Source organism: Centruroides vittatus, unplaced genomic scaffold, assembly GCF_030686945.1.
Source record: "Centruroides vittatus isolate TY-2023 unplaced genomic scaffold, ASM3068694v2 contig_971, whole genome shotgun sequence".
Classification (NCBI taxonomy): Eukaryota; Metazoa; Arthropoda; class Arachnida; order Scorpiones; family Buthidae; genus Centruroides; species Centruroides vittatus.
In genome coordinates, this window is record NW_027122644.1 from 3,542,124 (window position 1) to 3,555,781 (window position 13,658).

Genomic DNA, 13,658 nt, shown 5'->3' on the forward strand with positions numbered 1-13,658 from the left:
AATCAATTTTTCAGCTTGGTCACCCAGTGGAACGAAGAATAAGAAAGTGTAAAAAAACAGTCGACATTTTTTCCATCCTCTTGACGTTGTTTTGTTATGCGTATGAATGCGAAATACGATGACAAGTTTTTAAACGCTGCAACTGTTTAGTTTTCCTTTATTGTCCCTCGGCGTACTTGCTTGTTTACTTTGCTTAAGTCTAAAGACTTTCTTTTTTTTCTTCTCATCTTTTTTTCTGTATTACCTTAAGAAACCGTATTCATTTTTTCCCCTTAGCAGCACTGTAAATGAATCTGTTGATGTTTACTTGAGTATGACAGATTTATTCACGACGAGGAGCGTCGAAAAAGAAGTTTTCAATCATAAAAAACTACGAATGTATTTATAAATATTGTATAAAATTATGCAATTAAAGCTTTAAACTTATGTACGTTTGCAATAATTAGATGTACTGTACAGTAATCGTTATAAAATCAATGCATACGCTATACAGATATCGTATAATGGCTCTTATTCGGATACTTCATAACTAGTCTCGCATTTATTAATATCAGCTCTTAGCTTTATTCAGATATTATAATCTAAGTTGCAAATACACTCATTAATTCATATCATGCTATATAACTTTATACAAACGTTATTACAGATCTATGCAGTATCATCATCGTCGCTAGAAACTCATAAACGGTGTGCAGGCAGAATTTATATATGATGCACATATGCAAATATAATTATTCAGATTATTGTATTTGCACATCACACATACGTATGAATGTTTGGGCTTATATTTTATGCCATTAATACAGATTCAAACTCTTAAGAGACTGTAAATCTGTTCGAAGATAATATATTTATACTATTTTAACTTCATATATTGTTATCAGCTCATAAACGAATGTTGTAGCCTACTTTCCTCGTAATTATAATTAAAAACTAGCATAGATTCTTTGTTATTATAGAATACGAAGATGATTCGTATGCTAGCCTATGTAATATTATCAATAATACCAGGTCATGTGTAGTTGTATAGCTTCATGAGTTTATATTAATAACTGCTGTAAACACATCTGCCCATGCAAATGATGTATAGTTTAAATCTATAACATATAATCATTACTATAAATTCATATGAGGATGCTATATGCTATGCTTACATGCAGAATCTGCAATATTTGCCATTAAATTTTATATCTGGTATATTCCGTGACATACCTTGTATATCCATTGTTATTGCATTATTCAGAAACTATATATATTAGTTAATCATCACAATAAGTTCATAAGCATGTACAAAGGCTCTTTTGTTGCATTTCGGAGTAAGTTATATAGTAATCACTGTTTTGTCATTACATATCATATACTGTATATTTCATTTGTAATAAGAGAGGCAACAGTAATTTGATTCTTATCACATCCCGAGGCAAGAGTTTAAGGATAAATTCACTATCATTAGGAGGACCAGCACTACAGTAAAGTCTAAGCTTCACGATCATTCGGTAGGCTTCTCTCTTTTGTTAAAATATTTATCGATCTTATTATAAAATCGGGCCATTCTAGGTCAAACGGCTCGAATGTATATACTGTTAAGATTTGAATAATTTATGAACTAAAATAACCGATGGAAATAGTTGCTTGTAAAATTAAAATCGCTAAATTAATATGGATTTTCTTAGCGCCGTAATCTAGATTATTTAACAGCAAAGTCGGATTAAGTGTAATATTTGTTTGGCGTTAATCATCGGACTTACGGTTTTCGAACTTAAGTATCGATAATTGAATTGTCAGTGAAACAAGTACATAAACCATAATAGAAAAGTAGATAGATCTGTAAAGCTTACAGGAACAGCAATCCACTTTTGACAGAACAACAGATGCAATCAGGGTTTCTCTTTCTCTCTTCCCCCTATTCCAGATCTTCTTACATCCAGGTGTCTATGCATCTGCCATTGATAATGCACAGTTAAAATTCAATGCAGCACATAGGGAGGTAGTTGGATCAGATCCACTAGCACTCGCAAAGTTAGTTTGATATTCTGGATACATATCATTTGGGATTTTCATATCTAGACAGTTTTATTATGTCATGAATTAAGTTGACGTTTATTACCTTATAAAACTGAGTAAGAAATTTTGGAAAATACTTACCTTTAATTTAAAAAAAAAATATTCTCACTCGAGTATACTTCAGAGTTTACTGTAAAACCTTTCAACATATTCTACTAGGCGGTGTGAATTGGTTACTTCTTCAGATACCGCTACTACACGGACTCCACCATTTTGCATAAGAGAGAGAAAGAAGAAGAAAGAACGAAGGCAAAATAACGTCGACAGCGATATATTTATCGATTTGGATGTTGATAAGTTTTAAATTTGTTAATAATTTGTTAGTTTTAACCGATGTAATTTCATCTGTCTGTACGTGGACGCATTTTTATTATTTTCTGTTAAGATCTCGTTTTCACTTTTTGAATTCCGAATAATTTATCATACCGTCCGTCTGAAATGTTGTCAAAATGAACAAAGTGTCCGATATTAATTATATGCCTTTAACTGTCAGAGTCATTTAACATCTCTTTGGGAGGTCTTATTATATTCTTTCTCTCTTGTATCTAGTACTTTAAAAGTCACTAGTTCGCGATACGCATAACAATCAACATTTTAACGTGAGCTATAAGGTGGAGGATAACGTCTACGCCCACTTCTACTCTATCTATCGTTTTAAATTGATAGCGTAAATCGATAACTCAAAAATGACCATCTAAGCTATCAAATTAAATCTATTTAATGTCTTGTTTATTTTTATAAGTCGAGATTTTTTAAATAGGGGGCAAGTTGTTTGTGGTGTTTAAAATTATAAAAAAGTAAAGCATAACTCGCACTCTTCCTAAATGCGTTAGCTTTTACTTTGCTGCAGATACGAGTTCATCTTTCAGTCTTCAGACATTTTAATTAATCACAGGTTATGTTCGTATAAACACCTCAACATTCACACACACACATATACACACACCACGTGACAAGGTGTCAGCTGTGATTGGTTGGTCGGGGTAGAAGATTTCCACGTCCACAGTTCCACATCGCCCCGCTTCTAGCACATCGACAACTGTAATAACTTGCAAATCAGGGGTGCCACTCATGCATACAGAGACGCATATTAATAATCCCTGCAGTTCTGCTCCTCGCCCTAATCTTGTTCATATAGGCTGCTGCAGGTGTAAAGGTTCGGACATTGAAAAACTATTCTTCGTTCGCTTGTTCGACTTATTCTCTTAGGGTGAAAGTTTTCGGTTGTTGCTGAATATTTGCCCGTTTTAAATGACTAGAAGGTGTTCTGCATAAAGTAATCCTGTATCTAACGTGTTATAAATGGTTTGAAGGTGAACAACCCATACTGTTAAACAGCTTAAAGTTTTTAATATATCTTTTACGCCAGTCGGGCTTCGTTGCTAATGCTCTAGTGGAGATTTTTCCCTAATTGCGCCGCCGCTAGATATAACATCCACTCCCCACTATTAATTTGGACTCCGCCAGAGAAGTCACTGTTAGGTGGTTGCGTCATATTACCAGGCGGATCTTACCGATTATTAGAGAGAGATGAATCATGACCGTCTCCCGATAAATCATCTACTTATCAGGCCTGGAAGTGGAACCAGAACAGCGATAGAGAGCAGTAGAGTCGAGAGCACCTAACAGTCAGATAGATCCTTAGTCCTGTGATCATTTCGGTGGATGAACAATTACCCTGATACACAAGTGTCGTTGGCGATACAGGAAATGTTCGACAGAACAAAAGGATGACTCCAGATTATTTACCAAGGATGTTTAGTGTTGGCTATATCATTTAGGAAAGGAGTGGCTTCTTCTCCTCCCTCTTAACGTCCTTAAAAACGAACTATTTGCAGATCTATCTTGTTTAAAACTTAATCAAACATAAAAAGTCGTTATAATAAAAATAGAAATTTCCTTTTCAACGTATTTATTTTTATAATAATTTCGAAAACACCTTTTAGAAATAAAAAGAAGTACACTAGAAATTCGAGACGATAATTAAATAGCTTAAAATGTGCCTGAAGTTATTAAAAAAGGTTAAAAACCCAAAGGTTAGAAACAATTTTTGACTCTTATTGGTACGATGCCTATAGGCAATAGGAAAATATGGTCGACAGTTAGCTGGATGATCCATAAGGTTACTTTTCTGCCGAAAGTCATGTTTTATTTTTAATCTCGAGACGAAGATACGCTGTTCTAATAATTTATATACATATATGACATATATAGAAAGAGAGTATATATAGGGCAGAGGTTTCATTGGCCTGTGAAAAATATTTTCTTCGACTTGTAGGACAGAACGAGTAACACATAGCCAAGGGGCATCACTCGTTTCCGCACATGCATGTGCGAAAATGTTTATGTGATCGTCACAATTAGGTCATATATAATTATATTAGATACGAATCAAAGTTTGCATCTTAAGGACAATGACTTTGCCTTCTTTTAAAAATCACCTGTCTCTACTTAAAAGCATCTTTTCTTCTTTATTCTTTCGACGTTTTTCTAAACCATTTTTATTGAGAACAATCACCTTAATATATTTCATATAGGAGTCCTAATCATGTATATCCCCCACATATCTGTAGACGTTGGAGTAAATCAGAATTATTTATAGCCATCCAGATTTCCCCTGGTGTACCACTCCGCCCGCATACACGAACTAACGTTGTGCAAAATGCGAATTCCGTTTCAACCTCCTCCCTTCTGTAATATTGAATACCGCATCCGTCATTGTCGTTTGTCAGTGCACTGAAATATTTTAATTCTTCCACCAAGTGAATTCTTCATCACATAAATTCCAGAACACCATTTTTTTCCATCCCCCATCCTATCAGTGAATTGCTGTTAACCGAAGGAGGAAAGCCACAGGAAAAAAATAATAAAAAAAAAATATTGTTTGTTATAAAGATTTATACATATCTATATCTATAGTTGCTATAATACTATATTGTATTGTTCTCCACATTTTAATAAACTGTTAAATTGTTTTAAGAATAATCATTTTCTGCACCTTATCGAACTCGCTCGGAGAGAAGATAACAATTTTAAAATAACATTTTTCGATTTACAGTTTATCAGGGGAGTATATGGTTGCTGTCGAAATGCAAATCACTTTTCCAATCACAGTCTGTACTTGACTGCAGCAATTCTATACTTGAAGTATTGGCGATATTGCTCCGGTATGTCATTGGCAGACACACATATAGATGATATAAGAGATGAGTATTTGAAGCGAATTTGGGAACAGCACTCCTTCCTTGAAATATCAGCCTCATAAAACTGACTAGAATATGTTATAAACTGTCAAGTTGTAATGGAATTATTTTATAAACGCATCCTCGGCCTAGATTTTTTTTATTATTATTATTTCCTAGCCACCGAAACCAAGAAGAATCTCATTGGTATGCGGATTACGTCTCCAGTTAGTAATTTGGGGATCGAACGAAAATCGAGAGAATAAAAAAAAAGAAGGGGAAAAAAATAAAGAAATGCAATCTTTAACCTTCTCTACTTAACCTCTATTATTCGGTTCGTGATGATAGGAGATTGGTTAATAGAAAAACATTTCAGGACTACAAATATAGAATCTGCTAATCCGTGAAAATAGATACCTGATTTTTTTTTGTCTGTATAAGTTGCAATTTTTTTTATTAGGAATATGAATATTTTTCAAGCTAGTCTGGAGATTAAAAGAGAATTATGTAAGACAAGAAGCAATTACTCTTTCACTTAACCTTTGTCATTAGGTTCATGGTTAGGCTGATTAACAGAAGACTATTTAGAATCTACAGCATAAATCTAGATACTATTAACCTACAGAACTATAATGTTTATATATTTTTTTTAAACTTAGTACATTCATTTTTTACATTAATAGCTCGAAATAGGATAGAGGACAAGCCCAAAAAAATGTCAAAAAGTAGAATAATTATTTTAAATCATTTCTTTTGTTTTACTTTTTGATTAATGTAAGGATTGATCCTGCAAACATAATACCTATTAATAGCATTATATATGATTTATCTATTATATAATATTTAAATTGCATTTAGTTCCTGTAAAAAGAATTAAAACCTCTTAAATAAAACAATATCTTGATCATCAAGATATATACACAATGTATAATGGATTCATACTATTTTCTTTACAGGGTTAAGAAATATTACTTGTATATAATTACATTTAAGAGAAAAATGAAAATAATAATTATATTTTAATTATTTTAAAATTTATTCAATTATTACTTATCGAAGATTAGATAAAAAACAATTTTGTTTGCATGTAAGAAAAGCTGATCTAAAGATTTTTATTCCTGTAGATGCTACCATTTTTGTTTGATATGAGACTATCTTTGGGAATAAAAAAAATGCGAGTGAAAAAATTTAATCTCCTCACTTAACCTCTCTTACAAAATTCTTGTTTATCGAAGATTGGTTAAAATAAAAAGTTCAGAGACTACAAACATATATTCGTAGCGTAGAAGATATTGCCTATAGTAACAGAGAAAGGGAGAGCCTATTCGCGTGTGTAAACTTATACTCTCTTCCATTACGAATTCCTTCGTGACAGGAGGTTGGGTCAAATGTGAAAAAGGTCACGTTTTTTTCTGAAGTTGAAAAGGAAGTCGTACACAACAGCGAATAAAAGCCTACATTTATGTAGTGGATAGCGATGAAATTCCTAAATTGAATTATAAATCTATTCTTAAACTAATTTCCCTGCCAAAATCATATTTTTATAGCACTATATTTTATTTTATTTTTTGTTATTTTATTTTTAGAAGAAAAGGACCTGTATGATATTACTAGCTATCGATATTCACTGCATCGACCCACACAAGAAAAAAAAAGAATAATAATAATAATCAAGGATCGCTTTCGCAAGTGAACTCAAAACTGCAGAACGTGACATCTACCACTTTAGAACGAAACTTCTGTCTAGATAGAATCTCGATAAAAACTGACATCCCTAACTAGAATCCTGTTTTGTCCGTAGAGAGGATCTTATTACAAGACTGGCGTATGACGTAGCCAAAAACCATTTTTATTGTAACGTGCTTAGAATGTCAAGTAGGAATTAGATACAGAGTGAATTTGAGTGAACACACTATGCTGAATAAAAATTGTGGAATATATTTAGTATCTGATTTAATCTCCTATCCGAAACAGAAAGGGGGGAAGAGATCCGAAGCATCTAAGATGAGATCTGTACAATTAATTAAAACTACTACCATTATTATTATTATTATTATATTAGCGCATTCCTGAATGTAGAAACCATTAGGAGAACAAATGGCTGATTGATAGTGAGATCCTTTTGACATTTAAACGTACCATATTTCACGGTCCGTTGTTGTTTGTACCATTCCTTTCAGTGGCGGGGACCTGTGATATACGTGCACGAACCCACTTTAGTGCGTGTTGGTATGTTAGTTCTTGCAACCCTTTGACATTTTAGCTTAGTGTATATGTAACAGTGATGAAGGATGGGGTACAGGATAGTATCCAGTTCGTCTATTTGATGAAATCTTAATGGTGAAATGTAAGCACGGAGTAGTTCCACGTCTGGATTGATCGTTTGTTTAAGATGGAGTAAATAAACATGTCAAGTCTCACTAAATTATTGTAGTGACTTATTTTATAAATTCTGATAAGGAAATAATGAGGAGAGAATATTATTTATATATATCCAATTTTCTTTTCCTTTTTTTTAATTTTTTCTCTCTTCCTTATGTTAAGATTTCTTTGTCTAACTTGGCAGATGTTTAGAAATAAGAGTAAAGAATAAAGATTGGGAGAGTGTCCATACATTTTCATGTAGTTCCTCGTACAAAAGATCTAGTTTGTATTTTTTTCCCTTATCCTTTCCGCCTGTCTGAAGGATTTGAATGGGATTGTTCATGAATAACCTAACAATTATTATATACAGTAGTCCAATTTCGACCTCGACTAGTTGCTAAAAAGAAAAAAAAAGCCAAAATCCTGTCTTAGAAAATTTAGATAGGATACATTGTGATAAATATATTATTATATTAAAAAATAATTTTTTCTCGAAGTTCCTAGACATGTGATAAGCAACAAACGATCAAAGTGAAAATTATGAATCGGATAAGGAAGTTGCGTTAGATCGAGATAAGAGGAAGAAATTTCATTACAAACAATCTAATAAGAAGAGAATAATTTGGCCTCGGGAAAGTATCATGAAGTTTTGACGAGGCAGGTGTTTTAGTTACATTCTACACACAAAAATAAGCACAATTTTAACGCGGATAGGATAAAAAGCATGTTTATTCTGTTTTAAAAAAATCCCCGTTATAAAAATGGTAATATTTTATAAAGCAAAATGCTGCACTGTTCTGTAACTGGGTGCAGATTCACGATTAGGATAATTTATTAGAGTATCGATTGGCTTGAGACGAGGGCGGCTCTTCCCTCCTTCAAACTTTGAAAGGTTAGCTTTAAAAAAAGGGAACAAAAAATTCATTTTTGCTTTTTAATTTCTGCGCTCAACTGATTGGGTAACGAGCATCCAAACGTGAATCGAGGTTTGTTTTATTAAAAACGAACACGTGACTGCATTGTAAAGTCCCAGGCGATTTCGACAAGTAATTTGGTAGAAGTGATATTACAGTAGGTTCTAGTGCATGTTCAACAAGCGACTCAACAACAGATAGTGCGAAAATGGGGAGTGTTTAAATGGAAAGTCTGAGGTTGCGTCGTGTGAAGTGTTTTGCTTGTGGATTTACCGCTATGAATACGTACATGTTGACGCAACAGCTAGCTACAAGTATCGAGACGTATTATTCGCTAGAATCAATGGCAGGGAGGCAGTGTCTACGCCAGAGGCAACATTGCTATGTAAAAGTCACCAGTATCGAGATGTGCACCCTTCAGATTACTGGGTTTTGTTGAAAAGGGAAAGCTGTCAGTAGATGGGTGGACTTTTATGAATAGCCTTTATAGGGAGCTGCTTTATTGGTACGCTGTTTATGGTCTGTATATGAAGCCAAATGGGAACTAAGCCTCGATGAAAGCGGGGGTGGAAGCTAAAGCTCGTTCGAGATGAATTCAAAAGGGGGGAGACTCTTATTCATAGAGAGCTTGCAAACATCTCCCAACCCTCAAGGGCTAGACTATAGACATGACAAGAATGAAACCTCTGGGCAGTTTAGCGCGCTTATGGTTGCATAGATTACTGAGAAAATCAACCTAACACTTACACTAAACACGCGAATACAGAAATTCGTCGTAAAGTCAAACCAGATTCTATAGGACAGTGCCCAGTTTACCTAACCAAGATATCGCCGACGCTTAGCAGATAACTGGTCCAGTTTTCAAACATGCAAGATAGGAATTTCAAAGGAGATAGAATATCTCTCCTCATGAATTTCAAGTTGGATCGTAAAGTGTAGCTAGAGCTAGTTTGCGTGCAATAGTACTAATGAATAGAAGTAGAAATCTTTATTGATACGCATTAAATGCCGTAATGTTACTCGGAGTTAAACTTTGAAAACCAGAAAGTAGCATCCCGCGGCGATGTTCTATATTTTTAGTTTTTCAACTTATGAAAATATCGAGAATATTTAAAAATATACAAGAAGCACTCAAATCTATAACACGAGGTCTTGCGGTAAAGCTTACAATACAGTCTAAGAACTATGCATTTTATCTTTCGTTCAATTTAATAATATATTATACTCCTGAAAGGTATCTAACATCTATCTTAGGTTCGATATTAATATTTAAAGAGCGAATAATGCAACTATACTCACATAAATCTATCGAGTTAACAATTCTCTTTAAAAAACCCCTTCTAATAAGAACAATATAAAAATTTCTAAAGATAAAAGTATACTCGAAATTCTCATCTGGGTTGCACCTAGTCATTTTCTAAACACAATAGAAGGCAAATAAAAAATAAGAAAAAAATTCCACTCGGTTTTAACATGGTTGAAGCAATCAATTTTTGTACAGAGCATTCAATTTATGTGATGACTGTAATAAATTTTTCTAACGTTGTAAAATTCCAACCTCACTTAGACCTCGATTAAGTCATAACCAATTCAAAGCGAGGAAGTGGTATAAAGCTAAAGTCCTGTTTTATACCGTATCACAAGTTCTGAATCGCTAAAGTATAAACCTGCAATGTGTATGCGCTGCTTATTAACTGTGTGTATGTCTTTTCGTGTGCAGATGGCCATTTTAAAGCAAAGAAAAACTTCATTAGGATAATGTAAAGACCGCTAACCCGGGTAAGGAGAGGAAGTAACAAGAGACATGAAATAAAACAGGACTCATATTTGTTGGCATCTAACAGAGTTACGACACCTAAGACGTTCTTTCGTCGACTTTTTAACAGCCGTAAAAACACTAATGATTACGTACTTGGTCTACCCTAAAAGTGGGGAGGTTCACCCCATTTATAAACGTTAACTAAATGGAATAATCAATCCACGTTCGTTATGAAAAAAAAAAAAAAAAAAAATATGATTTCATCTAATTATAAGACATAATCTCTGCTGGATTTTTATTTATTTATTTATTATTAAAACTCTAGATTAATTATTTATGTCAGCTATAAATTATTTTAATTATAATCATCTCGACAGAAATTCTTATCAGATGGTTTCAGTTTATAAATATATATATATATATACTGTATATACACATACACGTAGACTAAATAATAATTTTTCAATCACAAAAATGAAAATTATCCCTAATAATGATTTTATTATACAGAAATTTATCTATAATATGTATGTAGTAAATCGAGTATTTATGATATTAACTTTCTTTTGCATGCTAAAGGTCGCGTTGCCCATCTCGACATAAGGTTCTACGCTATTAAATTTATTATGTGAGATAAACCTTCTGATATCCAAAAAATAATATGGTTAACAACTTAGCCTGGGGAGGTATGAGATAATAAAAAAAATTCCTAACCAGTTACGTCGAGAAATACGAAAAGTGAACTTTTTTAGATGTGTCTACGCTGATGCAAATTAAATTCATCATTCATTATAGCTAGCAGTAAAGCAAAATTGCTGTTTATTTTAATTAACTATCGTATTCACGAATTAGTTTAAGGTATAATAAAGAAATAAAACAAGCATTAATGTGTCTAATAATATTCGCAACTTTACATATTTACTAAATTCGAACTTATCCAGTGCTGAAGAGTACGGGTCGTATAGGGTTTATATACAACGCCCATGGGCACTAGTTGGCGTGGCCATTCTGGATCAAGGGAAACATCAACTCCATTATCTGTAATTAATTCGAATTATTGTTATTTGGAATAATACGGATACATTTCACTAGTTTACTTGATTTGTAATAATACACGTTAACATGATTCATACGCTTATTAGTCTAAGATCAGATTGATATTACATGTATATTATCGTCTAATAAGTTATTGTTAACTTGTTAAACTAAGCCATATAATATGTTATATTATCATTTTATGTGTTTAAATTTTTTAAAAATTTTCCGAAGCCAAATTTATATAGAATCTGAAGTGAAGTGTTTTTTTCTTTATCTACAGTTCAAAGGTTTTCATATTTACGAGAGATTAGATTATAAGAATGGTTTAAGTAAATTGCAAAGTCCTCTTTCTAACGAACCAGACTAACGAAAAAAATAAATACATACCGAACATTTTTTTTTAAATTCTACATAGGCATACATATTTTTCTCGCTATTCTTTTGGCCTCTGCATGGTATAGGCCTTACTTAGCTACATGAAAGAAGAAAGAAAATATCTTATTAGCATAAAATAATTATAAAATAGAAAATTATAATAAATTATATTTACTATTTGATTAATTTTAATTTAAAAAATATACATATATATTGCCTACATTTCTTTTTTTTAATGTTATTATATAGGATATGTTGTATATGTTAGCCTGTTGTGTGTGTATTCAAGATGAAGAACGAAATGTGTTGTCAATGATAAATATTAATAATAATTGTTATTATAAATATTAATAAGATAATTCTGCGAAAATTATAGGATGAGTTCTATCAATTTTCTCAGAAATAGCTTATTAATAATAACTATATAACCCACTTTTGCTGCATGATATATCAAAGGGGGAAGAGAGAGTCTGGTTGAACATTTTAATTTAAGCTAAATTTTTTTTACATATATAAACATTATAAATGACAAAATTGATTTGATTTTACTTAAAAGTATCATATTTTTATATTTTATAATCAGTTTTTAGACTTATTTAATCATTTTTTTAGAAATTAGTTCAATTTAGAGTCTGTCTAGACTTTAAGTGAAAATGTTTGCATCCTAAACGCCTGTAAATATATAAAGCGATTCGAAAACTTAATTTATATAAAATTTAAATGATCTTATACTATATAAATAATTTTAGATAAATATTTAAATAATTAATTATTAAAAAAAAAGAAAATGGCAGTCTTTGAATAAACAGGTGCTGTCATATTTAAATGTTCGTCAGAGCAGAACAAATAAATGTTTAATACTTTTACGCTAACATAATTATAGGGTGATATGTCTTCTATTTAATAATAACATAGTCAATCATTTTAGGATCTAATTAATGCTTTAGAAAGATACATTTTATAATTTTAGATTTGCTTGAAGATTATATTCCAGTAGAGTAAAATGTGGAAGATTTCATAGATTTCTGTAGACTTTTATTAATTTTTAAGAATATATGAATTAATTTAACAAATTATTTAAGTTATTTTAACTTAACGTGTATTGAAAAGAAGGTTAATAAATATTTATAAAACGTATTAAAACAAAAATTGAATAGATAAATACATATTCCCCTCAAAAGAAATAAAAGTAAAAATATTTAAATTTATGAAAAGAGAGAGTGAGACTGAGAGAGAAAGATATTTTAAAAGTATTTTGAATTTCAATCAGAATTACCTAGATATATATATATATATATGTTTGTGAGAATTTTAGCAAAATTTTAATTATGTAACATTTTAAAATTTGAATATTTATTAAATTGTAGAATTTGTGAATTTGTCTAGCACATGTCCTATTTGTTGCCATCTGTTTCCCTGCAGTGAATTCTCTATAGACCTGGCGTCAAGTTATAAATTTGTTAAAGTTTAATGAAAATCCAAATGAAACATTCAATATTATCAAACCATTTAAGAGTTTTGCCCGAAGCATCATCACAGCCATTATAGCATAAACTTACGTTCTGTTTGTGACAACAGTTGCCCCAAAATATACTCTGTAATGCCTTTCTGGCTTTTCATCTTTAATCGATTAATACAGTTTTCTTCCCGTAAACCTATCAGATAAATTAATCAGATTTAATTAATTTATTATTTTCTTAAAATTATTCTAAGTTAAATGCTGTAGAGGTATTTACTAGATGCCAATGAATTGGAAGAAAGAAGGATGATGATAACCGAGAAAAACGTCAAAAATCCCACAGAAGAGTGGTTACAAGTTTTAAATTTACATATCTCTTCTTCTTTCAGATCATATTAGATAGAATTCATGTTCCTAAAATGCAAAAATTGATCCTGAAATCGTTGAAGCAGAGTCTATAGAACATCAATACGTTTGAGTTCTTTTATCTGGTTTTTCTTTTA